This window comes from Ambystoma mexicanum, assembly GCF_040938575.1.
Source record: "Ambystoma mexicanum isolate Mex_15411 chromosome 12 unlocalized genomic scaffold, UKY_AmexF1_1 Mex_chr12_unloc.1, whole genome shotgun sequence".
Lineage (NCBI taxonomy): Eukaryota > Metazoa > Chordata > Amphibia > Caudata > Ambystomatidae > Ambystoma > Ambystoma mexicanum.
The window spans coordinates 14,701,728-14,714,585 of NW_027182322.1; the positions used below are offsets into that span (position 1 = coordinate 14,701,728).

The following is a 12,858-nucleotide window of genomic DNA, read 5'->3' on the forward strand; positions in this document are numbered from 1 at the left end:
TGGAGATGCCGGGGATTGAACCCGGGACCTCATACATGCGAAGCATGCGCTCTACCACTGAGCTACATCCCCTCGGTGTGCAGTGGGCCTGTCCTGCAGACATCTTTTCCTGGGAGAATTCTTCCGGTCAAAATATGCTGCCAACTGAAGCACTAGCAAAAGACCAGGGAAAACGGGAGCAAGACTGGAAAAGCACATGGTCAGCTGAAGCAGTGTGCATTATGCTTCTCCATAAGAGATGACTTCCAGGGGAAGTATTCCACCAGAGGATTACCGTGCTCAAAGAGCCATCTCGTGGACAGAGACCATATGACAGTCAAAAAAAGGGAAACAATTGGAGATGCCAGGGATTGGACCCAGGGCCTCATCCATGCAAAGCAAGTGCTCTACCACTGAGCTACATCCCCTCGGTATGCAGTGTGTCTGTCCCGCAGACATAATTTTCAGGGAGAACTCTTCTGGTCAAAACATTCTGCCGAGTGAAGCACTAGCAAAAGAGCAGGGAAAACTGGAGCAAGAATGGAAAACCTCATGGTCACACTGAAGCAGTGTGCATTTTGCTTCTCCATAAGAGATGACTTCCAGGGGAAGATTTCCACCAGAGGATTACTGTGCTCAAAGGGCCATCTAGTGGATAGAGATCATATGACAGTCAAAAAGAGAAACAAGTGGAAATGCCCCAGGTCCTCATACATGCAAAGCATGCGCTCTACCACTGAGCTACATCCCCGCTGAGAGGACGCTTCCTCATCACACCTAAAAGCTTCAGGAGGGAGTGGGCTAAGTAAGGAAAGGGGTTTGCAGTAGTGCATATGAAAAAACATGACAACTGCCAAATTACATCTTACTACTTACAATGACAAAGTTAAAGCGCCAGGTCGATCTCATCACGTTGGTGCCTGAGACATCACATAATGTGACACAGCCATCTCGGATAGATGCCCCAGATTTGAGAAGTGTAGTTATGGAGAAAAAATAAATATATATATATATATATATATATATGTATGTCTTCAAACACCAAAAATGAGATAGCATCATTTCGCGCAGGAATTCCTCCAGCCGAAAGCCCACATATGTTGCTAGATAGACTGACACCTCTTTCGGATGTCCTTCTGTATTTGCTGGCTAGTGGAAAGCAACGTGGACCCACCACTCTATAGCTCTGCCGTCATGAGTGTCCCTAGCACACTCGGCAGATGTCGCTTCTCTAGGCAGACAAGCAGTGGAATTCTGCGGAAGGTCAATGGTGCTTCCATTGGTTTTGCCACTAGGCGATCCATTGCAGCCCTAGAATGAAGCATAACCCGCTGAATGCATTCAGGGTGTTCTGCGGTGGGAAAGGTCAGAGGGGGTGATAGTTGGTGAGCGTGCACAGCACCTCAGAATGACACCACTGCCTAGCAGGGGGACCAGTGGAGACACTATTTTCAGCCAATGCCCCTCTGTCTGAACGAGTCTGCCTTGTGTCATCCCGGTAAGAGATCAGGCTAACAGGCTTCCAATGAAAAAAGCAGACATCACACTGAAGCATGGTGCACCGTGCATGTCCACAATCATCGGCTCCAAAGAGAAGACGTTCAGGAACAGGATTTAGTATGGCAAAAGAACACATCATCCTAATTCCTATGTACAGGATAAAAAGCCCACAATTGAGGAAAAATATCACATGGAGATGCCTGGGATCGAACCTGTGGCCTCATACTTCCCAAGTATGTGCTCTACCACTGAGTTACATGCCCACTGCCAGCAAGGAACTGTGAAATCTACCAGATGCTGGCTGGCTGCTTGGGACTAACAGCGCCCAGAACTGACGGTAACTGTCGAATTGGAGTTTCCAAATGGCAGACTTCATTTTAGAGCCACCTGTGTCTGGTTGTCCATAGAAACATGCAGAAAGGCTGCCCCCCCATGCAATTCCCCTGACCAACTAATGAAAAATATCAATATGTTCAAGACTTTTGCTTTTAGAAGCCAGAGATAGGCCCCAGCAGCAGAGCTGGTAGGATATTCCAGCTCAAAACTAACAAGTTACAGAACCTGATCGACTTAGGTTGACAACAGAGGCACATCTGTGGCCACATCCAGTGAAAACAAATTATTTTTAAAGCTAGGCATCATATGCTACAAAGGTACAATGGTAGAGCTATACATTCGGAACCAAAACAATCGACTGAAAAGAAACGCAAGGCAATGCCAATACTTTCACGATTCTGCACCGTTAAAACTGTGGTGTGATGTTTCTCTCTGTGCATTTCTATTTGTAGTGATTGTGAAGGCATACAGGATGTTGACACTGGCAGGGACGTAAACCTCAGTGATATATTATAGGCAGGTTTGCCATACGGGCACCAGCGTTTTCTCAGACAAATAGATATGAATGTCGATGATCCTATAATCATGGCCCGAGTTGCAGTGTGAAATACAAAATAACCGGGACAAAATCACACTGATGTTTATGCAAATGGAGATCGGGACCTCATACATGCGAAGCATGCGCTCTACCACTGAGCTACATCCCCTCGGTGTGCAGTGGGCCTGTCCTGCAGACATCTTTTCCTGGGAGAATTCTTCCGGTCAAAATATGCTGCCAACTGAAGCACTAGCAAAAGACCAGGGAAAACGGGAGCAAGACTGGAAAAGCACATGGTCAGCTGAAGCAGTGTGCATTATGCTTCTCCATAAGAGATGACTTCCAGGGGAAGTATTCCACCAGAGGATTACCGTGCTCAAAGAGCCATCTCGTGGACAGAGACCATATGACAGTCAAAAAAAGGGAAACAATTGGAGATGCCAGGGATTGGACCCAGGGCCTCATCCATGCAAAGCAAGTGCTCTACCACTGAGCTACATCCCCTCGGTATGCAGTGTGTCTGTCCCGCAGACATAATTTTCAGGGAGAACTCTTCTGGTCAAAACATTCTGCCGAGTGAAGCACTAGCAAAAGAGCAGGGAAAACTGGAGCAAGAATGGAAAACCTCATGGTCACACTGAAGCAGTGTGCATTTTGCTTCTCCATAAGAGATGACTTCCAGGGGAAGATTTCCACCAGAGGATTACTGTGCTCAAAGGGCCATCTAGTGGATAGAGATCATATGACAGTCAAAAAGAGAAACAAGTGGAAATGCCCCAGGTCCTCATACATGCAAAGCATGCGCTCTACCACTGAGCTACATCCCCGCTGAGAGGACGCTTCCTCATCACACCTAAAAGCTTCAGGAGGGAGTGGGCTAAGTAAGGAAAGGGGTTTGCAGTAGTGCATATGAAAAAACATGACAACTGCCAAATTACATCTTACTACTTACAATGACAAAGTTAAAGCGCCAGGTCGATCTCATCACGTTGGTGCCTGAGACATCACATAATGTGACACAGCCATCTCGGATAGATGCCCCAGATTTGAGAAGTGTAGTTATGGAGAAAAAATAAATATATATATATATATATATATATATATGTATGTCTTCAAACACCAAAAATGAGATAGCACCATTTCGCGCAGGAATTCCTCCAGCCGAAAGCCCACATATGTTGCTAGATAGACTGACACCTCTTTCGGATGTCCTTCTGTATTTGCTGGCTAGTGGAAAGCAACGTGGACCCACCACTCTATAGCTCTGCCGTCATGAGTGTCCCTAGCACACTCGGCAGATGTCGCTTCTCTAGGCAGACAAGCAGTGGAATTCTGCGGAAGGTCAATGGTGCTTCCATTGGTTTTGCCACTAGGCGATCCATTGCAGCCCTAGAATGAAGCATAACCCGCTGAATGCATTCAGGGTGTTCTGCGGTGGGAAAGGTCAGAGGGGGTGATAGTTGGTGAGCGTGCACAGCACCTCAGAATGACACCACTGCCTAGCAGGGGGACCGGTGGAGACACTATTTTCAGCCAATGCCCCTCTGTCTGAACGAGTCTGCCTTGTGTCATCCCGGTAAGAGATCAGGCTAACAGGCTTCCAATGAAAAAAGCAGACATCACACTGAAGCATGGTGCACCGTGCATGTCCACAATCATCGGCTCCAAAGAGAAGACGTTCAGGAACAGGATTTAGTATGGCAAAAGAACACATCATCCTAATTCCTATGTACAGGATGAAAAGCCCACAATTGAGGAAAAATATCACATGGAGATGCCTGGGATCGAACCTGTGGCCTCATACTTCCCAAGTATGTGCTCTACCACTGAGTTACATGCCCACTGCCAGCAAGGAACTGTGAAATCTACCAGATGCTGGCTGGCTGCTTGGGACTAACAGCGCCCAGAACTGACGGTAACTGTCGAATTGGAGTTTCCAAATGGCAGACTTCATTTTAGAGCCACCTGTGTCTGGTTGTCCATAGAAACATGCAGAAAGGCTGCCCCCCCATGCAATTCCCCTGACCAACTAATGAAAAATATCAATATGTTCAAGACTTTTGCTTTTAGAAGCCAGAGATAGGCCCCAGCAGCAGAGCTGGTAGGATATTCCAGCTCAAAACTAACAAGTTACAGAACCTGATCGACTTAGGTTGACAACAGAGGCACATCTGTGGCCACATCCAGTGAAAACAAATTATTTTTAAAGCTAGGCATCATATGCTACAAAGGTACAATGGTGGAGCTATACATTCGGAACCAAAACAATCGACTGAAAAGAAACGCAAGGCAATGCCAATACTTTCACGATTCTGCACCGTTAAAACTGTGGTGTGATGTTTCTCTCTGTGCATTTCTATTTGTAGTGATTGTGAAGGCATACAGGATGTTGACACTGGCAGGGACGTAAACCTCAGTGATATATTATAGGCAGGTTTGCCATACGGGCACCAGCGTTTTCTCAGACAAATAGATATGAATGTCGATGATCCTATAATCATGGCCCGAGTTGCAGTGTGAAATACAAAATAACCGGGACACAATCACACTGATGTTTATGCAAATGGAGATCGGGACCTCATACATGCGAAGCATGCGCTCTACCACTGAGCTACATCCCCTCGGTGTGCAGTGGGCCTGTCCTGCAGACATCTTTTCCTGGGAGAATTCTTCCGGTCAAAATATGCTGCCAACTGAAGCACTAGCAAAAGACCAGGGAAAACGGGAGCAAGACTGGAAAAGCACATGGTCAGCTGAAGCAGTGTGCATTATGCTTCTCCATAAGAGATGACTTCCAGGGGAAGTATTCCACCAGAGGATTACCGTGCTCAAAGAGCCATCTCGTGGACAGAGACCATATGACAGTCAAAAAAAGGGAAACAATTGGAGATGCCAGGGATTGGACCCAGGGCCTCATCCATGCAAAGCAAGTGCTCTACCACTGAGCTACATCCCCTCGGTATGCAGTGTGTCTGTCCCGCAGACATAATTTTCAGGGAGAACTCTTCTGGTCAAAACATTCTGCCGAGTGAAGCACTAGCAAAAGAGCAGGGAAAACTGGAGCAAGAATGGAAAACCTCATGGTCACACTGAAGCAGTGTGCATTTTGCTTCTCCATAAGAGATGACTTCCAGGGGAAGATTTCCACCAGAGGATTACTGTGCTCAAAGGGCCATCTAGTGGATAGAGATCATATGACAGTCAAAAAGAGAAACAAGTGGAAATGCCCCAGGTCCTCATACATGCAAAGCATGCGCTCTACCACTGAGCTACATCCCCGCTGAGAGGACGCTTCCTCATCACACCTAAAAGCTTCAGGAGGGAGTGGGCTAAGTAAGGAAAGGGGTTTGCAGTAGTGCATATGAAAAAACATGACAACTGCCAAATTACATCTTACTACTTACAATGACAAAGTTAAAGCGCCAGGTCGATCTCATCACGTTGGTGCCTGAGACATCACATAATGTGACACAGCCATCTCGGATAGATGCCCCAGATTTGAGAAGTGTAGTTATGGAGAAAAAATAAATATATATATATATATATATATATATATGTATGTCTTCAAACACCAAAAATGAGATAGCACCATTTCGCGCAGGAATTCCTCCAGCCGAAAGCCCACATATGTTGCTAGATAGACTGACACCTCTTTCGGATGTCCTTCTGTATTTGCTGGCTAGTGGAAAGCAACGTGGACCCACCACTCTATAGCTCTGCCGTCATGAGTGTCCCTAGCACACTCGGCAGATGTCGCTTCTCTAGGCAGACAAGCAGTGGAATTCTGCGGAAGGTCAATGGTGCTTCCATTGGTTTTGCCACTAGGCGATCCATTGCAGCCCTAGAATGAAGCATAACCCGCTGAATGCATTCAGGGTGTTCTGCGGTGGGAAAGGTCAGAGGGGGTGATAGTTGGTGAGCGTGCACAGCACCTCAGAATGACACCACTGCCTAGCAGGGGGACCGGTGGAGACACTATTTTCAGCCAATGCCCCTCTGTCTGAACGAGTCTGCCTTGTGTCATCCCGGTAAGAGATCAGGCTAACAGGCTTCCAATGAAAAAAGCAGACATCACACTGAAGCATGGTGCACCGTGCATGTCCACAATCATCGGCTCCAAAGAGAAGACGTTCAGGAACAGGATTTAGTATGGCAAAAGAACACATCATCCTAATTCCTATGTACAGGATAAAAAGCCCACAATTGAGGAAAAATATCACATGGAGATGCCTGGGATCGAACCTGTGGCCTCATACTTCCCAAGTATGTGCTCTACCACTGAGTTACATCCCCACTGCCAGCAAGGAACTGTGAAATCTACCAGATGCTGGCTGGCTGCTTGGGACTAACAGCGCCCAGAACTGACGGTAACTGTCGAATTGGAGTTTCCAAATGGCAGACTTCATTTTAGAGCCACCTGTGTCTGGTTGTCCATAGAAACATGCAGAAAGGCTGCCCCCCCATGCAATTCCCCTGACCAACTAATGAAAAATATCAATATGTTCAAGACTTTTGCTTTTAGAAGCCAGAGATAGGCCCCAGCAGCAGAGCTGGTAGGATATTCCAGCTCAAAACTAACAAGTTACAGAACCTGATCGACTTAGGTTGACAACAGAGGCACATCTGTGGCCACATCCAGTGAAAACAAATTATTTTTAAAGCTAGGCATCATATGCTACAAAGGTACAATGGTGGAGCTATACATTCGGAACCAAAACAATCGACTGAAAAGAAACGCAAGGCAATGCCAATACTTTCACGATTCTGCACCGTTAAAACTGTGGTGTGATGTTTCTCTCTGTGCATTTCTATTTGTAGTGATTGTGAAGGCATACAGGATGTTGACACTGGCAGGGACGTAAACCTCAGTGATATATTATAGGCAGGTTTGCCATACGGGCACCAGCGTTTTCTCAGACAAATAGATATGAATGTCGATGATCCTATAATCATGGCCCGAGTTGCAGTGTGAAATACAAAATAACCGGGACACAATCACACTGATGTTTATGCAAATGGAGATCGGGACCTCATACATGCGAAGCATGCGCTCTACCACTGAGCTACATCCCCTCGGTGTGCAGTGGGCCTGTCCTGCAGACATCTTTTCCTGGGAGAATTCTTCCGGTCAAAATATGCTGCCAACTGAAGCACTAGCAAAAGACCAGGGAAAACGGGAGCAAGACTGGAAAAGCACATGGTCAGCTGAAGCAGTGTGCATTATGCTTCTCCATAAGAGATGACTTCCAGGGGAAGTATTCCACCAGAGGATTACCGTGCTCAAAGAGCCATCTCGTGGACAGAGACCATATGACAGTCAAAAAAAGGGAAACAATTGGAGATGCCAGGGATTGGACCCAGGGCCTCATCCATGCAAAGCAAGTGCTCTACCACTGAGCTACATCCCCTCGGTATGCAGTGTGTCTGTCCCGCAGACATAATTTTCAGGGAGAACTCTTCTGGTCAAAACATTCTGCCGAGTGAAGCACTAGCAAAAGAGCAGGGAAAACTGGAGCAAGAATGGAAAACCTCATGGTCACACTGAAGCAGTGTGCATTTTGCTTCTCCATAAGAGATGACTTCCAGGGGAAGATTTCCACCAGAGGATTACTGTGCTCAAAGGGCCATCTAGTGGATAGAGATCATATGACAGTCAAAAAGAGAAACAAGTGGAAATGCCCCAGGTCCTCATACATGCAAAGCATGCGCTCTACCACTGAGCTACATCCCCGCTGAGAGGACGCTTCCTCATCACACCTAAAAGCTTCAGGAGGGAGTGGGCTAAGTAAGGAAAGGGGTTTGCAGTAGTGCATATGAAAAAACATGACAACTGCCAAATTACATCTTACTACTTACAATGACAAAGTTAAAGCGCCAGGTCGATCTCATCACGTTGGTGCCTGAGACATCACATAATGTGACACAGCCATCTCGGATAGATGCCCCAGATTTGAGAAGTGTAGTTATGGAGAAAAAATAAATATATATATATATATATATATATATATGTATGTCTTCAAACACCAAAAATGAGATAGCACCATTTCGCGCAGGAATTCCTCCAGCCGAAAGCCCACATATGTTGCTAGATAGACTGACACCTCTTTCGGATGTCCTTCTGTATTTGCTGGCTAGTGGAAAGCAACGTGGACCCACCACTCTATAGCTCTGCCGTCATGAGTGTCCCTAGCACACTCGGCAGATGTCGCTTCTCTAGGCAGACAAGCAGTGGAATTCTGCGGAAGGTCAATGGTGCTTCCATTGGTTTTGCCACTAGGCGATCCATTGCAGCCCTAGAATGAAGCATAACCCGCTGAATGCATTCAGGGTGTTCTGCGGTGGGAAAGGTCAGAGGGGGTGATAGTTGGTGAGCGTGCACAGCACCTCAGAATGACACCACTGCCTAGCAGGGGGACCGGTGGAGACACTATTTTCAGCCAATGCCCCTCTGTCTGAACGAGTCTGCCTTGTGTCATCCCGGTAAGAGATCAGGCTAACAGGCTTCCAATGAAAAAAGCAGACATCACACTGAAGCATGGTGCACCGTGCATGTCCACAATCATCGGCTCCAAAGAGAAGACGTTCAGGAACAGGATTTAGTATGGCAAAAGAACACATCATCCTAATTCCTATGTACAGGATAAAAAGCCCACAATTGAGGAAAAATATCACATGGAGATGCCTGGGATCGAACCTGTGGCCTCATACTTCCCAAGTATGTGCTCTACCACTGAGTTACATCCCCACTGCCAGCAAGGAACTGTGAAATCTACCAGATGCTGGCTGGCTGCTTGGGACTAACAGCGCCCAGAACTGACGGTAACTGTCGAATTGGAGTTTCCAAATGGCAGACTTCATTTTAGAGCCACCTGTGTCTGGTTGTCCATAGAAACATGCAGAAAGGCTGCCCCCCCATGCAATTCCCCTGACCAACTAATGAAAAATATCAATATGTTCAAGACTTTTGCTTTTAGAAGCCAGAGATAGGCCCCAGCAGCAGAGCTGGTAGGATATTCCAGCTCAAAACTAACAAGTTACAGAACCTGATCGACTTAGGTTGACAACAGAGGCACATCTGTGGCCACATCCAGTGAAAACAAATTATTTTTAAAGCTAGGCATCATATGCTACAAAGGTACAATGGTGGAGCTATACATTCGGAACCAAAACAATCGACTGAAAAGAAACGCAAGGCAATGCCAATACTTTCACGATTCTGCACCGTTAAAACTGTGGTGTGATGTTTCTCTCTGTGCATTTCTATTTGTAGTGATTGTGAAGGCATACAGGATGTTGACACTGGCAGGGACGTAAACCTCAGTGATATATTATAGGCAGGTTTGCCATACGGGCACCAGCGTTTTCTCAGACAAATAGATATGAATGTCGATGATCCTATAATCATGGCCCGAGTTGCAGTGTGAAATACAAAATAACCGGGACAAAATCACACTGATGTTTATGCAAATGGAGATGCCGGGGATTGAACCCGGGACCTCATACATGCGAAGCATGCGCTCTACCACTGAGCTACATCCCCTCGGTGTGCAGTGGGCCTGTCCTGCAGACATCTTTTCCTGGGAGAATTCTTCCGGTCAAAATATGCTGCCAACTGAAGCACTAGCAAAAGACCAGGGAAAACGGGAGCAAGACTGGAAAAGCACATGGTCAGCTGAAGCAGTGTGCATTATGCTTCTCCATAAGAGATGACTTCCAGGGGAAGTATTCCACCAGAGGATTACCGTGCTCAAAGAGCCATCTCGTGGACAGAGACCATATGACAGTCAAAAAAAGGGAAACAATTGGAGATGCCAGGGATTGGACCCAGGGCCTCATCCATGCAAAGCAAGTGCTCTACCACTGAGCTACATCCCCTCGGTATGCAGTGTGTCTGTCCCGCAGACATAATTTTCAGGGAGAACTCTTCTGGTCAAAACATTCTGCCGAGTGAAGCACTAGCAAAAGAGCAGGGAAAACTGGAGCAAGAATGGAAAACCTCATGGTCACACTGAAGCAGTGTGCATTTTGCTTCTCCATAAGAGATGACTTCCAGGGGAAGATTTCCACCAGAGGATTACTGTGCTCAAAGGGCCATCTAGTGGATAGAGATCATATGACAGTCAAAAAGAGAAACAAGTGGAAATGCCCCAGGTCCTCATACATGCAAAGCATGCGCTCTACCACTGAGCTACATCCCCGCTGAGAGGACGCTTCCTCATCACACCTAAAAGCTTCAGGAGGGAGTGGGCTAAGTAAGGAAAGGGGTTTGCAGTAGTGCATATGAAAAAACATGACAACTGCCAAATTACATCTTACTACTTACAATGACAAAGTTAAAGCGCCAGGTCGATCTCATCACGTTGGTGCCTGAGACATCACATAATGTGACACAGCCATCTCGGATAGATGCCCCAGATTTGAGAAGTGTAGTTATGGAGAAAAAATAAATATATATATATATATATATATATATATGTATGTCTTCAAACACCAAAAATGAGATAGCATCATTTCGCGCAGGAATTCCTCCAGCCGAAAGCCCACATATGTTGCTAGATAGACTGACACCTCTTTCGGATGTCCTTCTGTATTTGCTGGCTAGTGGAAAGCAACGTGGACCCACCACTCTATAGCTCTGCCGTCATGAGTGTCCCTAGCACACTCGGCAGATGTCGCTTCTCTAGGCAGACAAGCAGTGGAATTCTGCGGAAGGTCAATGGTGCTTCCATTGGTTTTGCCACTAGGCGATCCATTGCAGCCCTAGAATGAAGCATAACCCGCTGAATGCATTCAGGGTGTTCTGCGGTGGGAAAGGTCAGAGGGGGTGATAGTTGGTGAGCGTGCACAGCACCTCAGAATGACACCACTGCCTAGCAGGGGGACCGGTGGAGACACTATTTTCAGCCAATGCCCCTCTGTCTGAACGAGTCTGCCTTGTGTCATCCCGGTAAGAGATCAGGCTAACAGGCTTCCAATGAAAAAAGCAGACATCACACTGAAGCATGGTGCACCGTGCATGTCCACAATCATCGGCTCCAAAGAGAAGACGTTCAGGAACAGGATTTAGTATGGCAAAAGAACACATCCTCCTAATTCCTATGTACAGGATAAAAAGCCCACAATTGAGGAAAAATATCACATGGAGATGCCTGGGATCGAACCTGTGGCCTCATACTTCCCAAGTATGTGCTCTACCACTGAGTTACATGCCCACTGCCAGCAAGGAACTGTGAAATCTACCAGATGCTGGCTGGCTGCTTGGGACTAACAGCGCCCAGAACTGACGGTAACTGTCGAATTGGAGTTTCCAAATGGCAGACTTCATTTTAGAGCCACCTGTGTCTGGTTGTCCATAGAAACATGCAGAAAGGCTGCCCCCCCATGCAATTCCCCTGACCAACTAATGAAAAATATCAATATGTTCAAGACTTTTGCTTTTAGAAGCCAGAGATAGGCCCCAGCAGCAGAGCTGGTAGGATATTCCAGCTCAAAACTAACAAGTTACAGAACCTGATCGACTTAGGTTGACAACAGAGGCACATCTGTGGCCACATCCAGTGAAAACAAATTATTTTTAAAGCTAGGCATCATATGCTACAAAGGTACAATGGTAGAGCTATACATTCGGAACCAAAACAATCGACTGAAAAGAAACGCAAGGCAATGCCAATACTTTCACGATTCTGCACCGTTAAAACTGTGGTGTGATGTTTCTCTCTGTGCATTTCTATTTGTAGTGATTGTGAAGGCATACAGGATGTTGACACTGGCAGGGACGTAAACCTCAGTGATATATTATAGGCAGGTTTGCCATACGGGCACCAGCGTTTTCTCAGACAAATAGATATGAATGTCGATGATCCTATAATCATGGCCCGAGTTGCAGTGTGAAATACAAAATAACCGGGACAAAATCACACTGATGTTTATGCAAATGGAGATCGGGACCTCATACATGCGAAGCATGCGCTCTACCACTGAGCTACATCCCCTCGGTGTGCAGTGGGCCTGTCCTGCAGACATCTTTTCCTGGGAGAATTCTTCCGGTCAAAATATGCTGCCAACTGAAGCACTAGCAAAAGACCAGGGAAAACGGGAGCAAGACTGGAAAAGCACATGGTCAGCTGAAGCAGTGTGCATTATGCTTCTCCATAAGAGATGACTTCCAGGGGAAGTATTCCACCAGAGGATTACCGTGCTCAAAGAGCCATCTCGTGGACAGAGACCATATGACAGTCAAAAAAAGGGAAACAATTGGAGATGCCAGGGATTGGACCCAGGGCCTCATCCATGCAAAGCAAGTGCTCTACCACTGAGCTACATCCCCTCGGTATGCAGTGTGTCTGTCCCGCAGACATAATTTTCAGGGAGAACTCTTCTGGTCAAAACATTCTGCCGAGTGAAGCACTAGCAAAAGAGCAGGGAAAACTGGAGCAAGAATGGAAAACCTCATGGTCACACTGAAGCAGTGTGCATTTTGCTTCTCCATAAGAGATGACTTCCAG

At 46.5% G+C, this 12,858-nt stretch overlaps 2 non-coding genes across 2 annotated transcripts; both read right to left on the bottom strand.

Annotated features, from left to right (window-relative positions):
- On the bottom strand, positions 1-72 carry TRNAA-CGC (transfer RNA alanine (anticodon CGC)). Its single transcript has one exon. It is a non-coding gene; the product is annotated as a tRNA-Ala (tRNA).
- Positions 73-9,821: 9,749 nt separating this feature from the next.
- On the bottom strand, positions 9,822-9,893 carry TRNAA-CGC (transfer RNA alanine (anticodon CGC)). Its single transcript has one exon. It is a non-coding gene; the product is annotated as a tRNA-Ala (tRNA).
- Between the last annotated feature and the right edge of the window lie 2,965 nt (positions 9,894-12,858).